At 45.8% G+C, this 19,144-nt stretch overlaps 1 long non-coding RNA gene across 1 annotated transcript in view; it reads left to right on the forward strand.

Annotated features, from left to right (window-relative positions):
- LOC148222117 (uncharacterized) overlaps nucleotides 1-1,720 on the forward strand; it is an 86,230-nt gene extending 84,510 nt beyond the window's left edge. The window contains exon 8 of the long non-coding RNA XR_015806665.1: nucleotides 1,000-1,720. This is a non-coding gene — a long non-coding RNA (uncharacterized LOC148222117). The remainder of the gene's footprint in view (nucleotides 1-999) is intronic.
- Nucleotides 1,721-19,144: the final 17,424 nt, after the last annotated feature.

A 19,144-nucleotide genomic window follows, 5' to 3' on the forward strand; every position in this document is an offset into this window, starting at 1 on the left:
CCTACCCATGTCTCAGTTATTTAAGGATATTCTTGCAGCTGACTTTAACAAAAGAATAAAACTCATGCCATGAGTTCATGAGAAGCTGGGTCTCAGGTCTTTAGCTGCTTCATCCTGGGAGAAGTTATGGAGCTTGCTGGAACTGTCTGAATATGGGACATTCTCAAATATTTAAGTGGTTAACTTGTTAAAAGAGCTCAAATCTTTCCAAACAACCTCCTTTCTATGCAAACACATCTGTACAATCTTCTTCTTTGTAGCAGCTCTTCTTCAAAATGTGTTAAAAATTACACAAATATTTTTGGAATTCATTGAAGTGAACTTGGGTTGTTGCTGGAATTCCTCATTCACTTTTCCAGATAAAATTTTTTCTGTGTAGTGACATCACTCAAAACTTTGCTGTATTATTTCCCATGCAGTTCTCCCTGGTGTTTTGTGCCACTCTGATGATATGAATGAAAAGTCTTTTACATAAAACTTCCCTTATATTCTTAAATAACCATCAGGACTTTTTATCTTTCTGTTTGTCACCAACAGCTGTGTCTCACGGCTTTTGTGGTAGATATGAGAGGTATCTATGAGTTAAAGAAAGGATAGAGATGGTGGGGTTTTAGCCAAATGATGAATATTTAGAAAACTGTCCTTTGGAATCAATAATTAAATAGTTCAAATGTCAAAAAGTGGAAGCAAACCTGAACTGGGAAAGTTTCATGCCAAAGTCTGGAAGAACCTTTTTCCCCAGTCTCATCTGCTTAGAACACACTGGCCCTGGGTTTCCCAGTAGGAAGTGTTTGAGTTGATGTCTGGCTTTCTCATCATGTGCTTGCAAAGCTTGTGCTGCTTTTCCAGCAAACTTCCCAAGCGTGCAGTGAAATGCAAACTGCTCCAAAAATAATATCCTGAATAAAGGGATGCCTGGTGAATTGCATTTTTGTTTTTCTGTCACTAAGGTAGAGTTTGATTTAAATTTTTTTTTTTTTAAATTTTCTTGTAATGAAGTTCCATTCAAGTAGAAGAATATTTGATGTTGGAAGAGGTCTCTGGAGATCATCTCATCCAACCTCCCTGCTCCCACAACTCCTGTTGCTGAAGTTCTAACATGATGCAGCCACAAACTGGATCTTTCTTTTCTTTTAATGTACTTTTTAATTATCTAAAGAATCAACTTTTGAATACCACTTCTCATTTGCACACTGGAGGCTAGAAAGCAAATTTGCTTATTTAATATTTGCTTTGATTTGGTGATTAATCTTTGCTCTTAACTATTTCTACCATTTCCACATGAGTGATCAGGAAATGAAGAGCTGTCTCACACTTTCAGCAAGTTAAAAACAGCCTAACTGTGGTATTTCCTTATTGACTTTTTACTTGCCCCCGTGCAGAATGTTTTAAGATGTTGCTTCTCTTGAGTCTCCTACCTCACAGCTTGAGCAATGCCACAGCTTTAAAAAATGTTTCCCTTCTGACTTGCCACGGTGATGAAGAGGAGTAAAGGCATCCAGCATAAAAGGTACAGAGGACCAAAACATGAATGGAAGGCGTGGCTCAAGTTCCAGTCCAAACAAGGAGAATATTGGAAGCAGTTTTGGAGACTGAGGAGAGCAGGCCTGTGGCACACATCTGCAAAGAGGAATCATTCCATCCTGGCATCCTGGGATGTTTACACACTGATAGCAAATCCTCTTAAAAAAGTAAAAATAAATGGCTTGCTGCCCCTTTTTCCTCTGATGTTTTATCTTTTCATTCCTTTTCAAATTGGTAATGATTGTAAATCGCTCCTCACCACAGACAGTGCTGTTTTACCAAGAGCAGTTATTTGATTCTTGTAATCTTATTTATTAGTTAAATTCAATAAGTGCCCAACCTATGCTCTAAATGCCTTTTAAAAATAGACTAATAAGCAGGTCTTGATTGCTTTTTGATTGAATTACAGATAATGATATTTGTCTCATCAGTGAGTGAAGGTAATCATCCTTCCCAGGGAGGCAGAGCAGGCACTGAGCTCTCCCTGCAGACATGGGCTGAAGATGAGCCCAGTGCTGGATTTCTCTGTGCTCCTGCACTCTTCTGGGCCTTTCACACATTCACTGCAATTATTTGACTGAGACAAGTGAGAGAGGTTCCTTGGTACAAATGAAAAGTGTTGCAGAGTTGGAGCAGAATCTGCTGGGGCTGGTGTAACTGGTGGTGCTGAGCAAAGGAAAATGTGTGCAGCTCTCTTCACTTCATGCACTCTCTGTGCACGTTTCTCAAGGTGAATCCTGGCTTCTCTGGAGTGGAATTTAAGGGTTGGTGTCTGGGCACTGCACTGGAGCCATCACTAATGCAGCGTGGCTGATTTTGCTGATTTTGTCTATGTGTGCACCCCATCTTTGGTGGGTTTGAAGAGAGATCAGTAAAGAACTGAGTGGAGCTATGATCTCCTGTCAGGGCCAGGGAAATGCCCAGGAAATCTCCTGCAATTTTTGCTTAGCCAGCAGTGGAGTGGGACACAGAAATTCCTGTGCTTTACACGAGAGTGTTTGAAGAGGCACAAGGCAGCATTTTGTGACACAACAGAGCTCTGCAGATCCCCCGTGCTGGGGGCCAGCGGGAATGCAGCACGGGCAGGGCACGTTCCAAAGGTGCCAATCGCTGCTGTTCTGGGCACGGGGCACACTGACAGCAGAGCACCAGGGTGTGGGGCTCCTAAACCCCACAGCTCCCGAGAGCTCCCATCACTTCCAAAGGAGGAGAGAGCAAGGAGGTTGCAAATGCTGCTGCAGGCAGGTTCTCTCTTAGCAGCCAGACCAAGCTGCATTTATTTTATTGTTTTAGTCAGTCAATATTGTATTAACAGCATGATGTTCCTTATAAAACCTGTTCCTGGGCAGTTGCTTCAGTCTAATTGAAAACTGTAATTTAAAGTCAAAGGGAGTCTTTGTTTGACTGGCAAACAGCAGAAGGGTGAACTCCTAACCCTGTTACATCCCGGGCTGGGCTGGGCTGGGCTGGGCTGGGCTGGGCAGGCAGCTCCCAGTTGCAAGGGCTGTGCTGTACTGGGGGCACTGGTGGCTCCTCTGCATCCCCCTTGGAGCTGAGCCTGACAAGATCAAGGCTGGCACAGGCTGAGGGGACAGAATGCTGCTCTTGCCATTCGTGCTCTTCAGCAAAGCTGACCCCCAGGTAAGAACAATTCATTTTTTTGTTTTAAGGCAGAAGTTTTAGCTGCATCTCTGACTTGCTGGGAACTGGAAGTGCTGCCTCCCTTCTGATGTAAGGGCTGGTGACTTCCACAGCACCAGGATAATTTACACTGCCTCGTCTGCCTGAGCTGGGGGGTAATTGGACTCGTTTTTCAGTGGTTCAGGTGTCAGCTGGGTATGGGCTGAAGTTCACTGCCACAATTTATTTCAAAGGTTTTCAGAGCTGGGCTTCTGGGCCTTGTTTAGGTATTGAAGTCAGTGCAGTGATTTTTTTTTTTCAGTGTATTTGCAGTTGATTCAAAGATCTGGGGGGAGCTATTGGGAGATGTGTGACCTCTGAAGCCTTGATTCTGTGTGCCTTGTGTAGCAGAGCTGGATTTTTCCTAAAGGTTGGGAAGAGTATTTCTCAGGGCCAGTGCTTAATGCTCCTCTCAGCTTATTACAAGTTGCAAATCAGGAACTCTGAGCACTTTGATTTCTAATGTGTTTTTTTTCATTTGACTTGAAAATATTACTGTGGATGTTCTGACCAGCCAATCTACTACTTAAATTTTTTTCCCCTAAAAGAAAAGGGAGCTTTCACCATGCTCTCATGTGGCTCTGATTTACACCAGAATTTGCAAATCAAGGCTGGTGTGACTCTAATCTCCCTTGGGAGCATCTCCAGCAGATGTGGCAGGGGAAGATCTGGTGACTCTGCTTGAGCCAGCAGTGAATGGCAGCAGAGGTGATCTGCCACCATTCTTACCTAGAAATAGTCTTTACAACCACCACAACTGCAAAACACTGCTTTTAAAGAGAGAAACAAATATTCAAAAGACAGATAAGATAGTTTAATATAAAACAAAAATGAAACAGTTCTGCTTTGTCCGTTGAAAGTTGTACTCCCAGCTTTCAAATTCTTTGGAAACACAGAAGTCGATGTGCCAGGCTAAGGACAAACCTGAACAACGCTGGGGCTTCACCTGGTGGCTGCATCCCTCCCCCCTCCCCTTGAGCCTGGGCCACACACACACCTTGGCTTCTCACAGCACAACTGCGACCTCCTCGCATTATTTTCCATTCTCACATGTTTGAAGATCCTAAAAGTACCTTTGTTACTACAATGTATAGTGGATGCAAACTTGTAAATATGAGTTAACCTGCCTGGTTTTCAGTGTTTTCTAACAGAACAGGAGATCTTTGTGGATCACTAGAGCTTATCAAGGCTCTTTCTTGCTGGCTGAAACCAGAGCCAGAAATCTCTGTGTTTTTCAGTCTTATGTTTATTAATTTTATATTTATTTTTTATTTTTATTTATCCACCATATGTAGCTGACTTTGCATATCTTATAAAAAATCAACATTTAGGGGGGTGTTTCTGTTTGTTTGTTTTTCTGTTATAAAAATGGTGGTAGTTTTAAATATTTTCTGAGCCAAAGGTCTCATTCAACTTTGTGACCTAGGTGCAATTTAAAGTGAATTATGATATTCTGTGACTTCTCAGATTTTGGCTCACAGTCTTTAGATGCTTTCATTCCCACACCTGCCATCCATTAGGGGACCTCCTTCTGTGATCTTTCAGCATTCAGAACATATGATGATTTTCTTAAACACTTGAGCTAATTGGGAGTGGCTCTTGCTTTAAAATATATGGCAGTATTTGTAAATAGTGTGTGTTAGGCAGGCTTGAAATCAATCCATGCAATTTGGCAGGAATTGTTCAAAAATGCAAAGCCACTAAACACTGAAATGACTTCAGGAGGGATCTGTTGTGGCCAAGCATTCCCTGTTCCTGGAGTTTCTGGTGCAGCCCCAGACGCTCCTGACAGGGGTGTGGGAGCTGCTGCTGCCACCCCTGGTCCCTCCAGAGCTGCACAGCAAAGTCTGCTGGGGAAAGGAGCACCAATAAACCCTGGTGAAGGTCCCGTTCCCGTGCATCCTGCTCTGCTGAGCAGCTGGAGACGTGGAAATGGCTTTGGAAATGCCTTTAATATCAAGGGAGGAGTGAGAGCTCATGAGTCCCACAAAGGATTCTGTGAATTGGAATAGCTGCATGTGCCTCCTCCTGCTCTTCCCTGTTGTAAGCCAGACCAAATATTCACTTTGTACTTTCTCATAACGTGACTTGAGGCATTGGCAGGAGGGCAGCAGCACAAGGGCTGCAATGACAGAAATAAAAATGCTAAAATGTGGGGAGGGTCCCAGCTTTTGGCATACCTGAGGTACCCAGATGGCTGGTTTTATTGGATTGTGAGATCTGGCAAATTTGCTGGAAGACAGTGTAATTCCAGATGCAGTGTGAAGTCATTTATGAGGTGCCAGATGCAAGAGCTGGTGTGGGTGGTTCTCCTGTGTGGTTCTTGCTCAGGTCAGCAGCAGATGCCAGCTCTGTATGAGCCCAGAGCACCCTGAAGCTGTGCTGAGGTCAGGGAACACAATTTAAGTCTATTTCCAAAGAGTAATTTGCATCAACTTTTGTCTTCCTGCTTGGCCTCCTAGAGACAAAAGGAGCAGAAATCAGGAGAACCGAAATGGGGTGAACCAGACCAAAACCTGATTCTGCAGAGGGGGAAAGGAAGGTGCCAAATCTGTCCCTTGGTGCCACTGGAGGGACTGGACAGAGCCAGGTCTCCTTCATGGGAGGGCAGAATGAGCAGCTCTGGCTTGCAGCCACTTTGGGCTGTGCCAGCTTTTAGGGGAGCAGCTGCCAAATCATCCCAGTGCTGGGGTGGGGCCATAGGAGAGACCCCCTGGGATTGCAGTGTCAATAACTCCCGTGTGAAACACAATCTGCAAAGCTGGCACCTCCTCAGAGCTGGGATGTGATCGGGCCTGGCACCGTGCAAGGAGAGCAGCAGCTGTGATTTGTAGGTGGTGCTGTGGTACCTCGAGAGGGGTTTGGGACACGTCCCAGCCCGAGCAGGACCTGGAGCGCTCTGCTCTGCTTCCCTTTGGGATTCCCGGCCTGTGTACTCTGCAGATTTCAAACCAGGCATGCAGAGGGACACCTTCCCCTTTGGCTTGCACGTTTCTTTTCCAGCAGGATGCTGACCAAATCGTTCTAAAACACCCTGAGAGCTGCATGAGATGCTAAACACTAAGGCTGGGGACAGCGGGGCTGTGGAGAAAATAACCAGCCCTTGAGAGGAGGACACTTCATCAGTAACTCCTGTGCTCTCAGTCTAGAGGAAACATGTGCTTCTCTTTCTCTATCTTGCCCTCCCTCCTTGCATGTTAAAAAAAAAAAGTAATTGTTAATAGTTTAAAACAGGTTTTAAGCCAAACCTTTTAAGAGCTGCAAACAGACTTACTGGCAGGTTTTCAGATCTCTCATGGCAATCGAAAGCAGCTGATCATGTTTTGAAATCTATTTGCAGACTGCCAGAACTTATGACTCAATTAATAAAACAAACGCACCTATCAACTACACAACACCCTTCTGACCTTAATGAAGTCCTAAATCTTTAGCGAATTTGTTTCAAGATTTGCAGTGTACCCACAGCTAATATCTGCACTTGTTGCATGGCAGTTCATTGCCTTGCCGTGCTGCCGGTGGAGCCCTGCTAAACTTCTGACCCTTTCCACATGAGAGGCAATGGGAAAAGCTCCTCAGACCAAAGGTTACATTTCTGTGCCCTGTTCTGCTGTAACTCCTGGCTGGCTAATTGACACGGGGACAGGGCAGGCTGCTCCCACGCCTTCCCCCGCAGAAATCCCGGTGGGCAGGAGGGTTTGCCCTCCCTGTCCCTGTGTGCAGGTACCTGTGTGTAATACCGACCTGTGTGTAATACCTGTGTGCAGGTACCTGTGTGCAATACCTGTGTGTAATACGTGTGTGCAGGTACCTGTGTGCAGGATCTGTGTACAGGACCTGTGTGTACAACCCCTCCTCCCTCTGCTCCTCCTCAGTGAATTTTGAGTGAGAGAACCAAACTCGTGCATTCTAACGAGACACCAGGTTTCTCTACGTTTTCATTTACAAAGGGGACATACCGTACAATGTGGTTCGAGTCTGTATTTATGGTGATGTAGAGGTGACGGATGATAAGTGATGTATATTACTTTTTAAAAATGCAGTAGTAAAAAGAAAGTTGAGGCAAAGTTCATTTCTGTGCACGGTGGGAACCCGTGTCCCGGCGAGAAGGGACACGAGGGGACAGGAGGGGACACAAGGGACAGAAGGGACACGAGGGGACACAAGGGACACAAGGGACACTCGGGTGGCAGCAGAGGAGCCGCCCGGGCCGGTGCCTCGAGCAATGCCGCCCCCTCGTGCTGGCACCGAAGAGTGTCCCCTCCTGTCCCCTCCTGTCCCCTGGGGTCCCCTCCTGTCCCTCCTGTCCCCTCCTGTCCCTTCTGTCCCCTGGGGTCCCCTCCTGTCCCCTCCTGTCCCCTCCTGTCCTGCCACTCATGCCCATCCCTCTGTGGCCCCTCTGCTTTCATCTTGGTTTGGGTTGGTTCTGTGGGGTTTTTGTTTGGTTTTGTTGGTTTGGGTTGGGTTTGGTTGTTTTGGTTTGGGTTTGTTTGGTTTTGTTGGTTTGGTTGGTTTTGTTGGTTTGGTTTGGTTTGGCATTATTTGTTTTTATTTATTTTGTTTTTCTCTGTTTGTTTTCCCTGTAAAGCAGCAGTGGCAGAGCAGGACCCTGGTGATCCCAGCCCCAGATCATCCCTGCTCAGCTCTGACATGGAACCATCCCCGTTCCCTTTTCTCCTTGGGCTCCTCAGCTCTGCCCGTGAGCCCTCTGGATCCCATAAATAAATGTCCCTTAAATAAATGTACAGTAATAAATGTACATAAATAAATGTGCAGGCACAGAGCCTGCAGCTCCAGCTGGGGACTCCCAACACTCTGCTAATTAAAACAGAAACATTGTACTGCAATGGTTGCCTTGTATTATCTGAAGCAGTTAAAACCTTGAGATAGCTCAGAGGGAAGGCTTGAAGTATAAAATAAAATCAGTTTTCAGATACAGTGAGGCCAATCAGTCCTGACTGTTGTAACTTCTATAGGTGCCTGCCCAGAAACTCCCTGAGCAAATCACTGCTTCATTTTTACAAGTCATGGTTTCCAGTGATCCTGAACTCCTCTTGAAAGCAGACTTACAATAATTAATGTATTGTAATAATAATCAGATTTGTAATAATTATCAGTCTGTGGGGTTGTTAATTATAAATTTAAAACAGTATATCACAAACTAAACAACTACTTAAAAAAATCCCCATATATCTATATTTAAAACAAACAAACAAAAAAGTTTCCTGCACTCTGTATTTAAAAAAAAGTAAAAAGTCAAGCGTGATCCATAAGCTGACAATAGTAAGGAAATTCAGACATGAGCAGGGAAGTGTTCCATATGTTCTGCAATACCTAGGCACGACTGGGTGCCTCTTTAATGATGAGCTGGATGCTCCCTGTTGTGCCTAGGTACTGCACAGCATATGGTGAGCCTTCCCTCCACTGTGAATTTCCTTGCTCCTGTCAGTAGGTGTCTTAACTCTGCTGTGTTTTAATATAGTGTTTGTGCCTCTGAGCACAGGCCGAATTTGATCTTAGGCAAATAGGAGGTGGATACAGCTGTTGATTATCTCATATTCTTCTTGAAACTATATTTCAATACATAATCTGTATCTGTATAAACACACCTTGTAATTGTTAATCAGGACCCTCAGAGTTTAAAAACCATTCCACTGTGCTCCAAACTTAGCATGGATGATAAATGACTGTTTAGTTGCCAATATAGCACAATATTTCAATTTCCTGCCTTCACAGAGGTATTTCAAAGGTTGAATGGAGTTCATACTCACAGTATGTGTTGCCCAGAACTCTATGATCTCTTGCTGGCAAACTTTAACCAAAACCTTTTCAATTAACTGAACACATTCCTCGTGGAAGTCAGCCAACCCAAAGCTGGACAAACAGAGTTCCAGTGATACTGTGCAGTAACCTCTGCCTGCTCCTGGCTCTGCATAAGCGTAGCCAGAGTGAGTTTATTAGCTGATAGGAAGTGATGTGATTGATAAAAAGATGAATGGAACGTGGAACTGAATGTTGCTCTCTGACAGTTATGTAATTCCAGTGTAATTTCCTTTAGTTCTGCTGGAATCCTCATTCATGTGGTTAAACATGAGCAAAGTTCAGCCTCCAGTGAGCAGAGCAGAAATCCCGGTGACAAAATCCCGGTGACAAAATCCCGGTGGCAATGCTGAGGTGAGGCAGGCTGGGTCAGTCTGGGCTTGGTTCTGCTGTGCTTTGGTGGCTCCCTGGGCATCAGTGCTGGAGCTGGGGGCACTGAAGGGGCTGAGGAATACCTGGCTTTGGAAAAGCTGGGAGGAAAATCCTCCTACAGCTTCTTGAGTAAAGGATGCTGCTCCTGCCACTGGAATTCCCCAAGAATTAACTCGGAGGAGTGTTGTGCATGAACTCCACTGGGTGCTCTCCCTGTCTGCACATCTGCCGTGGACCCCTCCTGGGGACGAGACTGGGCTGGGGGGATTTTTGTCTCAGCTGGTGCATTTTTGTGCTCAACGAGTGCTGCTGGAACATTTGTAAAAGAGAGCTTGTTTGGCTGCACAGACAGAGCTCCAAATTCTCCTTATGTAAGTGCTTATTAAACTCATTTGCTTTGATATGAAAATGTCAGTCCTTTTTCAGACAGTTCCAGTGTGTATTTAGCAGTGGAAGGCAGCATGAGGGGATATGAAGTTGCATGCACTGGAGGAGGACGTGCCTTGTCTCCCAAATTAATTATTTTCTCCTTTTTGCCCTCCTTTAGAGTCAGAGCCCGGATGTACCAGAGCTGATGAGCTCAGTCAGGAGGTTGATCCCTTTCACCTGGAACTGGACAGGTAACCTGCAGCTCTCTGCAGAGGCTTTCCAGGCACTCAGGTTCGTGGTCCTCGGCTCCAGCAGGTCCCTGTGCTTTGTGCTGAGGCACTTTGTCATTATCCATCAGTGCCGGGGTGTCCTTGTCCCTGTGGCCACCTGCACGTCCAAGGGTAGAGATGGTTTGGGTGAGAAGCCACCATTTGGGCCATGAAACAGCAACTGCTTAAAAGTGTGTATTAATGACATCACCCCTTGTGTAATTATCCCCAGCCCAGCTGATTAACTCTGTCGTGACTGCAGCGAGCTCAAAGGGAACGTTCTCAGCTGCACAGCATCCAATCCCAGAGCGCTGGAGGGGCCGTTTTACGTCTCCTTTCACTTTCTCCATACTCCTCTTTCCTTCTGTGCCTTAACTTGATGCCTCTGGGTGCTTCTGGCCTCTCCGTGCCAGCCGCAGGGGCTCTGGTGCGGGATGTGCAGGGCTGGGCATGCCGCTGGAGCTGCCGGCGCTCGCTGCCCGCAGGCACCGCGGGCTGTCCTGGCCAGCGGCCACTCCGTGCTCTGCTCCCTCGTGTCTTGTCTCCTTGAGGCCGTGGGCCTTTGAAAGCAGAAGCCACCACAGGACCACGTGCTGCAGCTGGGCACACCATGAGCCAGTCCTTTAGGAGGTGTAGAAATCAATACTTGACAACAAATGCCCCCCAATTGCCCCTGTTCTGCCTCTGGAAAGATAATTTCCCCATTGCAGATGGAGTCTGTAGAAGGGGCTCCAATGAGCCACGGCCACCTCTGATTTTGTTGCTGGGTCACCAAATACATGGCATAAAAGATATAAAATGTATTGCATTTTTATTGTAGCACCACCCTTTCCATTTTGTTTTAAAGAACCCTCTTGTGTAGCTCAAAAAGGGAGAAGAGAAGAGAAGAGAAGAGAAGAGAAGAGAAGAGAAGAGAAGAGAAGAGAAGAGAAGAGAAGAGAAGAGAAGAGAAGAGAAGAGAAGAGAAGAGAAGAGAAGAGAAGAGAAGAGAAATATTTGCTTTGCTTTGCAGCACTGCACTGGCTCCCAAGGCAGCGAGCTGTGTGGAGGGCAGGGCAGAGCAGGAATCAGCAATGCTGAGCTCTGCCTGGGATAATGCCATGGCTAATTACCTGAAGGACCACCCAGTGTGACCGTGTCAGCTCTGTGTGCAGGGTGGGGACAGCTCGTGCCACGGGCAGGGCTCTGTCCCTGCTCTGGAGGTGATGCTGCACTGCCACGCCCTGCAGGGCTCACCTGTGCTCAGGTGAGCTCAGGCCGCAGGCTCCTCCCCTCTGCAGGAGAACCCAGAGCCTGCCAGAGACCCAGAGTGTCTCAGGGCAGCAATTGCTCCATTTCCCATGTGGGCTCACTGTAAAATCGTCCTTTGTCGTCAGCACCCATCCACTCCACCCTAGGGAGCAGCTGTCTGTTCCAGCTGGCTCCAGGGATCTCTTGGGATTAATTCGTTTATTTTTTCCACTTCTTTATTTTTTAACCCTTCTATTTGTCCTAGACTCCACCACCCTGGGCAGTTTGTATCACAGTGGCCTACATGCAGATGAAAAATAACTAATTTTTCTTTGCAGTCACCTTATTCATTCACTGTTACTATGCACTGAAATTATCCATTATCCTGAAAATCCATTTTTGCAGTTACTAATTTTTGCTTTCATAATTATCTTCTCCTTCTCACACACACCCCCCCTCCCCTCAGCCCAGCCCATTTCTCAGTCACCACAATTTTGAATTATGTTTTTATGATGGGGAGAACCTTCCATGGGTTGTGTTCCTTCCCTTCAGATAGTTTTTCACTTCTTTTTGAATTCTACCTGTTTGGCTTAAATAACCCCTTGAACCTTGCTGTTTTCCCATGCTAATTTTATTTTTCTTGCCTTCCGTGTTTCTTTGAAAAGCTGTGCATTCCTTCTGGGACTCTATTATGGTTGCTTAAGTAGCCTCCATGCTGAGTTGAAGGATTTTAATTTCCTCACTTCTGACTTCAGGGCCTTTTTGACTGGCTGCCTCATTTTTTTTTTTTTTTTTTAAATCCCCTTTCTAAAGCTTAATGTCACAGTGCTAGGTTTTGTTGCATTCCTTCCCACAAGGACACTGAACTTAATTACACTATGGCCCTTTGTATTTAGTGATTCAGCTAGAGTGAGTTCTTCAACTCTGCATGTCATTTTCACCACTAAAGGGGCACTTTGTTGGTATTTTTTTAAGCAAGGAAGGTAACTTTCAACAGTTATCATGATTTCTAATCCAAATGGAGCAGTTCCACAAGGAGCTCTAGAGCCCAGTGAAGGTTGCCCTCATCCAGGGCACTTCTCTAAAATCACATTTCCTCGTGGTGGCTGGGTTGCTTAGGAGGGCTGATTGTGCAGGTAGATTTCGGGGATTTTTGGGGCAGAGTTTGGGGATTTTTGGGGTGGAGTTTGGGGATTTTTGGGGCAGAGTTTGGGGATTTTTAGGGTGGAGTTTGGGGATTTTTAGGGTGGAGTTTGGGGATTTTTGGGGCAGAGTTTGGGGATTTTTAGGGTGGAGTTTGGGGATTTTTGGGGCAGAGTTTGGGGATTTGCTTTGGCAGATGTGGCCAAGGGCTGGAATCAGTGGGTGGAGTGGCCCTAGCAGAGTCTCTGCCCAGGTGTGTATCAGTCCAGGGCTGGCAGGTAGCTCAGGTGGGGCAGCTCTGTGCTCTGGGGGTTCTCAGGACAAGTCTGACACCACGGGAACCCCTGTCCTGCCACAGTGCCCGGGACACTTCAGCCCCTGCCCCCTTCGCCTCTGGGACAGAGTCAGGGCTGGGCAGAGTCCCCAGGCCGTGGTCCCTGGAGATTTGTCCTGCACATCTCCCAAATAAAATCCCCTATGGCTTGGAGGACTGGTCCCCGGCTGCTCTGCTTCTGTGCTTCCATCCTCCTTCAGCAGCGTCCCAATGAAACCTCTGCGTGTTGGCCAAGTTTTCTATTTCCTATTTTTTCCCAATGCCCCCCTGTTCCTGCCCAGCGTGTCCCGGGCTCAGTGTGAGGAGCAGTGATTGCTGGCGTTGTCTGAGCGCTGCTCTGCTTTACTGACCCCCTTTGGTGTCCCCGGGGAGGGACCCCTGCCCGTGCGGGGCTCAACTGGAATTTCTGCCTTTTCCTTCAGGATCAGGGATCCCTGTGTTACTGACACACAGCTGTCAGCACAGCTCTCCCTGCCTTGTGTGCTTCGTTTCCCCCCGTTTCCTCGTTTAAATAACAGCCCTGTGCCTTGGCAGGCTTTTAAACGTTCTGATCTGATTCAGCATCCTCTGTGGAGCTCCCCCTGTGCCAGCCTCTACTTTCCCATTCTAGCAGAGATGTGTTTTGGGCTGTGCTCATGCAGCTTTCACCTTCTCTGCACTCCCTGGCTGCTGCCAAGGGCATGGATTTGTTTTCCTGATCTTCAAGGCAAGGAGCTGGCTTGGCTCTCCCTGAATAAAAGTTCAGCAAACTTTCCCGATGCTTTCATGGTGAAGTGTAGGAGGAAACATTTTCTGTTTCTTTATGATAAACGTGGAATTTCACCACTCTGGATCCCCGTATTGGCTTGTTCAGTGTGCTGGATCCTCCTTGGTGTGGAGGAGGATTGGAATCTGTTCTATCTGTGTGCAGCTGAGCACCAGGGAAGGGACTCCCAGCTAAACCTCACCATGAGGGAATTGCAGACAGAAAGCTCAGATAATTTGGGGTTTTTGTGAACGTTCCTGAGGAAGGCTGGCCATGCACTTGATTGCAATCCACTGAGATCCCATTCTTGGTCTAAGCTAGACTGGAAAAAATAATATGCCTACTACATATCAGTGCTGCAATTAATTTAATGGAATTTTTGTGCTTATTCAGGTTGGAAGCCGTATGGAGCTGTCTCTCACATCGGGCAGAAGAAGGAAAGGCAGCAGCAGAAATGTCAGTGTATAAACTGACCTGGACATCCCACCATAGGCACTTGGGAAGCAATCTCAGGCTGCTGAATTATTTCTCTACAACGGTGTTCTACAGCTGATAATTAGCATGAAGGAAATTACTTTAGCATGTCTCCATGACATTTTAAAGGTTTGCTGTCTGGGATGTGAAACATGGTCAAAGTAGCCAGCTTGTGATTTCATCTTCATTTCAAAGAATCTGCTGCCAAAAGGAGAATTTTTCTAGAATTTCAAGTGGGAAAACGGAAATTTAAGGCACGAATGGTAGGAACAAAAAGTTTTGTATGTGAATTTTGAAAAAGCATTACTTTGGTGATGCCTTACATTTGCAAGGTAATTATTGTAATAATTTGGTATGTAGAAGTGATGAAGGTTTAAAACTTGCTTCAAATCGCATTCTGCCCCCCTTTTTGTGCCAAAATTGTCTTCCCAAATTTTCAAGATAATTGCAACTGCTTCCAAAATAGTTCAGTGCATGAGACATGACTTGCTTTTGGAAGGGGAAAATGCCCTTAGCAGAGGCAAAGCTTGATTTAATTAGGGCAGTGTAAAGGTTTCTTGTATTCCTTTGCAGTTACACGGCCCTGAGAGGCTGGGCAGTACCTGAAGGGTAACTCCTACTGGGAATAATTCAGTCCAGACTGCTGCAAGCGTGTTCATTAACTCTGGCTGGGTTTCACCCAGGTGGGGAAGGTTAGAAAGCAGCAGATAGAGAATGGTGCTGATTGTGTGAGCATAAAACCCCATCTGTTCCCCAGGCACGAGGGGAGCTGCACGGGCACGTCCTGAGCACGACTATCCCGCTGCTAGAATCACCTCTCCTTTTTATTTATTTTTTTATTTTCTTGCTACATTTTCAAGTTTCAGTGTAAAGCAGCTAGGATGTAGAAACCCTGAGTTCATAAATCAGGGGGCTGCTGAAAAGATGCCAAGGTTTAAACTGCCATGGGGGCTCTCAGACCTGTAAGACGTCAGGAAAAGAGGGAATTTTAAAGAAGTGTTATGGTTGGCAAGAGAGAGGGAGAGAATAGAACAGGGTTCAATTCTAAAGTTTTAAAATAGAGCCAAATAGGCTTGAAAGTCAACTGGTGTGGCAGTTAAAATGCTCTACATTGGCTACTGCTTTCTCTTCACTTTTGAAGAACTGACAATAAGAGGGGCAAAGTGTGTTGGAATGGCTCAGTAAGTATGTCAAAATATTGAGTACTTCATTGTTGAATTAGCAAATGGTTTGAGGGTTGCTAATTAAGAAGAAACATTACAAGCAGAGGTAAGTGGCTGAATGCAAATGTGTCTGAGGGCTGCAGAGATCCGTGGGCACTGTGAGCCTTGGCAGGGGGGGAAAGAAGAGATTTTCATCCTTGCTCTGCCTGCAGCAAATTCTGCTTGGAAAAACCATGGGTGGGACCTGGAGGCTGCAGGGCTGCAAACATCTGGGGCCCTGGAATATCAGAATGCAAGAGCAGCATTTCTGCAGATCCTGAAGGTGATGGTGCCTCACCTGTCCATGGGAAGGGATTCACTGTGAATCCAGGACTCAGCCTGTAAATCCCATGTTTTATAATCTTGGTTTAATGTATATAATCCCTAAACTCTGCATTGGTGGGACTAAAAGTGCAAGAAGTCAAGGAAAGTGTAAATCTCAACTGTCACAAATGTATCAAACGTCAGTGGTATTTGATATTTTTGCTAAATTCTCAGGTCCTGAAATCACCCAGAACTGGAAATTCCACTTTTTTTCTTTTTTGACCTCTGTCTCTCGCTCCCCCTTTATCCTTTTTATTTTGTTTTCTGTGTTTTTAATATAGTTCCATTACTTGAACAGGACTAATTTCCTGACCCATTAGCCCAATAATGGCTTTGCCATTCTTTAGCTGTTAAATGCTGACCTAGCCTTGACTTGCGCCAAAAACTGTTCACGTTAGGAACAGGATTTCGGGATGTGAGCCAAAGCTTTTACAGGAGAGAGCAGAGAGGAGTGAGAGCCCACCAGAGCTTTGCTGGAGGTGGGAACGATTGACATCAAGGCTGGCAGGGGTCCCTCGGGCACACGGGTGATGCAGGGTGGTGGAGAAACCCCTGTGACAAATGTTTGTGGTGATGCAGGCTGATAAAGACCTGTAATAAATGTTTGTGGGTGGCTCCACCTGCACTTTTGGGAGCAGGGGTGACTCAAAGCCCTGAGTGTCCCCTGCAGTGCCACAGGTCAGAGGTTTTGGTGGCACTGGAGGTGCACTCAGGCGTTTTCTCACAGAGCCCTGGTGTCTCCATCCCCTCTGCTCCGTTCAGCTGTGCCGGGGCTGCAGGGCACGGCCCCACGCTGTTGGCACAGAGACTGAAACACGGCTGGAAAAAACGTCAGCCCCTCCAAAACGCCTGGGCTGTGCCGCGGAGAGTTGCGGTCGGTTTGCAGCAGCTTTAGCTCGTAAAGCTCCCGTTTCATCTCCCAGTCAAGCGATCGCTTTGTGACCTTTGAGTTTATCACACAAAGTACAAGACGTGAAGTTCATTACCGACTGTAAGGGATTTTAGCAAACAATAATTAGCAGCACTTAAAAGATATTCTGTAGCCTGAAACACTAAATCCGTGGGTTTATAACAGCCAGCCGTGGAGCACATGTGTGCGTAGCAGTATCAATATTGAAAGCCCCTACTGTGATGAGCCATAGCAAAGCATTTTTAGTCAACATACTTTAGGGATCGCTAATGATTAATTAGTGTGCATCATAATGTAAAGCAAATGTCACCTCTGCTACCTGGGGCTGCTGTCATTTGAGAGGGGAAGCTGTTCGCAGCAGCACAGGCTGAGCAGTGCAAGCAGCATCTCAGCCTGCCATCTCGTGGGGAGAGCCGTGGGGACGGGGCCCGGCTGTCCCGGAGCATCCGAGCCTGTCCCGGAGCATCCCGGCTTGTCCCGGAGCATCCGAGCCTGTCCCGGAGCATCCCAGTCAGTCCCGGAGCATCTGAGCCTGTGCCGGAGCATCCCAGTCAGTCCCGGAGCATCTGAGCCTGTGCCGGAGCATCCCGGCTTGTCCCTCATTCCCCGTCCCCTGTCCCTCATTCCCTGTCCCTCATTCCCTGTCCCTCATTCCCTGTCCCTCATTCCCCGTTCCCTGTCCCTCATTCCCTGTCCCTCATTCCCTGTCCCTCATTCCGTGTCCCTCATTCCCCGCGGCTCCAGGGCCGTCCCGCGGGGCTCCCCGCGCTGCCGAGCGGGTTAAGGAACAAAAACCCTCCAGGAACAAAAGTTGTGTCCCTATTCCCTCCATCCCTCCGGACACCGCAGTGCCAATAAATCCGGGATGTGGCTTCTCGGAACCACGATATTGCTGATGGTTTATTGCTGATTTTCTTGCTGATTTTATTGCTGATCATTTCTCCCTCAAGCAGCCGCGTTACCCGAACGTGCTGCACTTGCAGCAGTTTTTGGGACAGCCACACAGCAAAGGGGGTTTGCCTTTCACTGGGGAAATCCACGGATTCCCTGTGCGTGGAAACCACATTGCTCTTACTCTTGTGTTAATTCACAGAGCTCTGTTTTATCCCATCCCACTCTTTCTTCTCATTCCTCAAGAGCTGCACGTTTTCAGCATAAATTGTATTATTTTATAAATATTTTTTACTCATTTTTAAAAATAGCTCTCTGGGAAATTGTTACTAACAGAGAGGAAATAAGATCTAGAATGGGAGATTTTGGTGTTTGCAGTGAGAGTGCCAAGGTATAGATCTCTTTGCAGGCTCAGTTTACAAGTGTTGGTTCACTGATTCTTACAAAAAAACCCAGGAGTGTTACAACTGAACTAATAAATATTTTCCATTCAGCACCATTTAATGCAAATGGCTGAACTGATGATTTCACCTAATGCATTTGTCTTCTAAAACTGCAGCATTACATTTTGTAATCCTACAGTAAAAAAAAAAAAAAAAAAAGCAATATGACATTACAGCTGTGGCTCCCTAAATGCTGTAATCAGATACCACTAATCTGCACAATTTGTGTGAACTCAATACAGTTGCAGTTCAACTTCCATTTGAAAAGGGGAGGATTTGTTTGATTTATCACATTTTTTTGTGCGTGCAAGTTGAAAAGCGTGCTGGATTTCCGCTGTAAATTGTGTCCATGCCTCATCACTCCATATTTTTAGAGGTATGCTGACATCCTAAGCACAGTAGGATCTATACTTGACATTTTAAAGGGGCCTTTATAATTTATGTGGATGTTTGATACAACAGATTTTTTCAATCTGTAGTGTGGGAGGGTCATGAATTTGAGCTTTCATTTCCCACACATTCTAGGCACAGCTAATTTTAAAATGCAAACTGTGTAGCTTGCATCTATTTTCCAATTCTCTGCCTAAAGCATATAATGGTAACTGACTGTGTAATTGATAAATTTCTTATGTAAATAACGGTAGCTGTAGTGGACAGAATTGTCAGACTTTTATCTAACTAATTGTCAGCATGGGTGTGATTAGTTTTGATCTTGTGTTACTTATAGTAGCAGATTAAAAAACTTACATTTTATGTTGCTATTTTTTAGCAAATGAAATTCTTGGAAATATTCTATTACATGTCAGACAATACTGGGGTTGTCTGGTAAATAAATAATACTTAAAATGACAGACTTGTTACTGAGAAATACACAGAGAATAGCAAAGGGATGGGAACTGATGCAGCCAAATTATAACCATCTCTTCTCTGATAATCCTGCCCATAAACAGTGACATTTCACTTGAATATATATTTCAATTTATTAGCCTGTCCAGAGTGAAAAGCAATTACTGAAACATTGCTCAATTTCTGTATGTTTTTACTATTTTATTTGATTTGATTCAGCATTCTGTTTGTGTTCTGCTTTTATGTTCTTATTTCAGCAAGAACTAGTGGCCTAGAAACTGCAAAGTCCAAACTTCCTTTTCCATAATTTCTCTTAATCCCTTTGTGGAAGGAGAATGTGTCTTGTCTAATGCGTTTTTTCACAGGGTAGATTTTTTTTTTCTTCTTAAAATATCTGAGATTTCTCTTACACCAAAATCTCAGAAAGGATGCTCAGAGAATTTCATAACAGCTGTGGACCTTCCAGTTATTCTCACTCTGCACTCTGGACTGTTCACTTTGTAATTCAGGAGATTTGCAGGGTGAGTTCCAGGGGTCGGGAGTGCTTCTGAAACCAGAGCACCAGGACATG

This window comes from Sturnus vulgaris, chromosome 14 (genome assembly GCF_052056855.1).
Source record: "Sturnus vulgaris isolate bStuVul1 chromosome 14, bStuVul1.hap1, whole genome shotgun sequence".
NCBI lineage: Eukaryota > Metazoa > Chordata > Aves > Passeriformes > Sturnidae > Sturnus > Sturnus vulgaris.